Raw genomic sequence first — 5,235 nt, forward strand, 5'->3', positions numbered from 1 at the left:
CAAATAGTAAACTGTCGTGGAAAGCCCACGTTCAGGATCTTGCTCAAAGACTTAATGCTGTCAATTTTACTATTCGAACGGTATCTGATGTAAGTTTGACACGAAAATTAGTCTACTTTGCTTATTTTCGTTCGCTTACCTCGTATGGTATGGGGTGTTCAAAAAGTCTCTCCGAAGTGCCGTATAATCATTAGCCGCGCGTGACGCATGCCGCAGTGAATATACCGAAATTAAACTCAGTTAAATACGAGTTATTAATTTATTGAATATTCATTTTTACTGAGATAAACAAAACAGTGGAATGTTTGGAGAGTCCACTTGAAGGGAAGTAAGCCAGGCAAGCGAACAATCATACGGCACTGCGGAGAGACTTTTTGAACACCCCGTATTATATTTTGGGGTAACTCAACCCATTCTCTAAGGTTATTTTTGGCTCAGAAACGGGCAGTTCGGGTGTAAGTTCTCGAACCTCCTGTCGATCTCTGTTCACTAGTCTGGGTATTTTGACATTGGCCTCTCAATATGTATATTCTTTATTGTCGTTAATTGTTAACAATATCAGCTTGTTCCCAAGAATTAGCAGCTTTCATCAGTTAATACTAGGCAGAAATCCAGTCTGTATTTGGATCGGATTCCTTGACTCTTGTGCAGAAAGGTGTACAGTCTACTGCTGCATCCATTTTCAATAGGCTACCACGGGAATTCAAATATCTTAGCAGTAACCCACGCGTTTTCAAATTGAAACTGAAGAGTTTCCTCATGAATCACTCCTTTTATTCTGTGGAGGAGTTCCTTGAAAAAGTAAATTGGTTCTTATTGTTTTGTTGATCGCTTTTACTTAAAGTTATGGACTGACTTTTTTGGGTTCATAAACATTTTATTTTATCTGTAATTACTTTTATGTTGTAATTTCATGTACTGACACGTTCCATGATCTTGGAGATTTGCTCCTCAATTTGGTTCTACCGAACTTGACGTAAAAAAAAAAAAAGTTTTCACTACTAACACTGTTAGATTCTTTTGGGAGTTAATCTGATTTATTCTCATTATTTCAAATTCAGCATTTCGCTCAGATTAAAGTTTCGTTTCACGACGCTGTTCACATGCGCAACACAGTCAACCAACAGTCCAAACTGTTCAGCAACTGAATACGATATCTAAAGCACACGTTACACGAAGAGAAGGTTTCTGAAAAAAGAATATTCAGTATTTAAATTTATAGATAAATTACATAGAAAGCGTATATTAAAAATATGGTACTGATCCCCCACATTACTCAAAATAGGTCAAAACAGTGGTGCAAAAAAGAAGAAACCATGCAAAATTTAAAAGAACGCAAAGTGTCCGGTATTGCAGACGCTTTACTGAAGCTCGGAATTTAGCGCGAACTTCAATGCGAGTTGGTTTTTAATACCGTAGTTTCCACAACGAAACGCCGTCTCAAAATCTGACACAAAATCCAAAGAGACTCTGGTCGTATGTAAAGAACACCAGCCGCAAGAATCTATCAGTACTTCCACCGCGCTACACCAATGGTAATATTACCGATGCCAGTACCAATAAAGCGGAGTTACTAAGCGAAGACAAAGGAAATATTCCAGAATTTGAATCAAGAACAGCTACCAACATGAGTAACTCAGAAGTAGATACCTCCGGTGCAGGGAAGCAGCTTAAATCAGTAAACGCAAATCTTCCGCTCAAGTTTGTATGTCGATTAGGTTCCTTTCGGAGTATCCTGATGCAATAGCTCCGTAATTGGCAATCACATACTCGTCGAAAGATCCGTACCTAAAGACCCGAAACTTGCACAGATCGCATCAATACTAAAGAAAGGAAACACGACTTATCCGCTCAATTACATACCCGTATCACTAACGTCGATTTTTTGTGGGATTGTGTAACGTATACCGTTTTCGAACATTACGAATTACCTCGAAGGAAACAGTTTATTGACAAGTAGCCAATACGGATTCACAAAGTATCGTGAAACACAATTAGTTCTCTATTCTCACGAAGCAATTAGCACTATCGACAGAGGATGTCCAATTGAATATTATTAGATTATTTTTAGATGTCCAGAAGGCTTTTGACACCGTTACGCACAAGTGACTACTAATCGTGTTGTGTGTCTATGGCGTAGCGCTTCAGTTGTGCGTCTGGATTCGTCATTTCTTGTCACAGAGATCACACTTCGTAGTGATCGACAGAAAATCGTCGAGTAATTCTGGCTTTCCCCAAGGAAGAGTTATAGGTCCTCTGCTGTTCCTTATTTATACAGGGTGTTTCAAAAATGACCGGTATATTTGAAACGGCAATAAAAACTAAACGAGCAGCGATAGAAATACACCGTTTGTTGCAATATGCTTGCGACAACAGCACATTTTCAGGCGGACAAACTTTCGAAATTACAGTAGTTACAATTTTCAACAACAGATGGCGCTGCGGTCTGGGAAACTCTATAGTACGATATTTTCCACATATCCACCATGCGTAGCAATAATATGGCGTAGTCTCTGAATGAAATTACCCGAAACCTTTGACAACGTGTCTGGCGGAATGGCTTCACATGCAGATGAGATGTACTGCTTCAGCTGTTCAATTGTTTCTGGATTCTGGCGGTACACCTGGTCTTTCAAGTGTCCCCACAGAAAGAAGTCACAGGGGTTCATGTCTGGCGAATAGGGAGGCCAATCCACGCCGCCTCCTGTATGTTTCGGATAGCCCAAGGCAATCACACGATCATCGAAATATTCATTCAGGAAATTAAAGACGTCGGCCGTGCGATGTGGCCGGGCACCATCTTGCATAAACCACAAGGTGTTCGCAGTGTCGTCTAAGGCAGTTTGTACCGTCACAAATTCACGAAGAATGTCCAGATAGCGTGATGCAGTAATCGTTTCGGATCTGAAAAATGGGCCAATGATTCCTTTGGAAGAAATGGCGGCCCAGACCAGTACTTTTTGAGGATGCAGGGACGATGGGACTGCAACGTGGGGCTTTTCGGTTCCCCATATGCGCCAGTTCTGTTTATTGACGAAGCCGTACAGGTAAAAATAAGCTTCGTCAGTAAACCAAATGCTGCCCACATGCATATCGCCGTCATCAATCCTGTGCACTATATCGTTAGCGAATGTCTCTCGTGCAGCAATGGTAGCGGCGCTGAGGGGTTGCCGCGTTTGAATTTTGTATGGATAGAGGTGTAAACTCTGGCGCACGAGACGATACGTGGACGTTGGCGTCATTTGGACCGCAGCTGCAACACGGCGAACGGAAACCCGAGGCCGCTGTTGGATCACCTGCTGCACTAGCTGCGCGTTGCCCTCTGTGGTTGCCGTACGCGGTCGCCCTACCTTTCCAGCACGTTCATCTGTCACGTTCCCAGTCCGTTGAAATTTTTCAAACAGATCCTTTATTGTATAGCTTTTCGGTCCTTTGGTTACATTAAACCTCCGCTGAAATCTTCGTCTCGTTGCAACAACACTGTGTTCTAGGCGGTGGAATTCCAACACCAGAAAAATCCTCTGTTCTAAGGAATAAACCATGTTGTCTACAGCACACGTGCACGTTGTGAACAGCACACGCTTACAGCAGAAAGACGACGTGCAGAATGGCGCACCCACAGACTGCGTTGTCTTCTATATCTTTCACATCACTTGCAGCGCCATCTGTTGTTGAAAATTGTAACTACTGTAATTTCGAAACTTTGTCCGCCTGAAAATGTACTGTTGTCCCAAGCATATTGCAACAAACGGTGTATTTCTATCGCTGCTCGTTTAGTTTTTATTGCCGTTTCAAATATACCGGTCATTTTTGAAACACCCTGTGTAAACGATATAGAAGACAATCTGAACAGCCCTGTTAGATTGTTTGCAAATTATGTTGTCATTTACCGTCTAGTAAAATCATCAGAAGATCAAAATCAGTTGAATAATGTCTTAAATACCAAGTCTATATGATGTGAAAATTAGCAGTTGATTTAAATAAAGCCAGCCGTTGTGGCCGAGAGGTTCTAGACGCTTTAGTCTGGAACTGCGCGACCGCTACGGTCGCAGGTTAGAATCCTGCCTCGGGCATGGATGTGTGTGATGTCCTTAGGTTAGTTAAGTTTAAGTGGTTCTAAGTTCTAGGGGACTGATGACCCCAGATGTTAAGTCCCGTAGTGCTCAGAGCCATTTTAACCATTTTTATTTATTTATTTATTTTTTTAAATAAGGAAGAGTGTGAGACCATCCAGGTGAGTACTAAAAGAAATCGGTAAAATTTCGGTTACACGATAAAACAAATGAATCTAAAGGCTAGCAGTTCAGCTATATACCTGGGAATTACAATTACGAACAAGTTAAATTTGAACGGTTACGTACGTAATGTCGTCGGGAAGGCAAAGCAAAAATTGCGTTTTATAGGCAGAACACTTAGAAGATGCAACAGGTCCAGTAAAGACTTAAACTGAAACTATCAAATAATTAATGTTGTGGGGAAAGTGAACCGAAACTTAGGTTTTATTGGCGGAACGCTTAGAAAATGCAACGGCTCTGCGAAAGAGACCGCCTACACTACGCTTGTCTGCCCTCCCCTGGAGTATAGCTACGCGGCGTGGGATCCTTACCAGACAGGATTGACGGAGGACGTCGAAAAAGGTTAAGGAAGGGCTGTTCCGTTTGCATTATCGAGAAATAGGGGAGAGAGTGCCAGGGATATCATAAAACAAGTTGGGGAAGCAATCATTAACAGAAATAAGTTTTTCGTTGCGGTGAGGTCTTTTCACGAAATTTCAATCATCAGCTTTCTCCTCTGAATCCGAGAATATTTTATTGACGTCAGCCCATGTAGGGAGAAGTGATCATCTAATGTATGAGTAAGACAAATCACAGCTCGCACGTAACTATTTAAGTGTTTGTTTTTCCTGCGAGCTGTTAGAGAGCGGAGAGATGGAGAAGTAGCTTAAACCTGGTCTGATGAACCTTCTGCCAGGCACTTGAGTGGGAATTGCAGAGTAGTGATGCAGATGTAGATGCAGAATTGCTTTTAAACGATATATTTAAAATGGTGTTTCATAGTACATGAGTTATGAAAATCCAAGTGATGCAAATTGCACAACACGTCGATTATAATCAGACAGAAAATGCATTAAAAAAATAAATAAATAAATAAAAAAGCGGGTGGTGCGGAGAGAAAGTAAAACAGAAAATCATTCTCAGGCATCGTCAATATAAATTCTGAATTTAAATTTGTAGA

The sequence above is a fragment of the Schistocerca nitens genome, chromosome 11, assembly GCF_023898315.1.
Source record: "Schistocerca nitens isolate TAMUIC-IGC-003100 chromosome 11, iqSchNite1.1, whole genome shotgun sequence".
NCBI lineage: Eukaryota > Metazoa > Arthropoda > Insecta > Orthoptera > Acrididae > Schistocerca > Schistocerca nitens.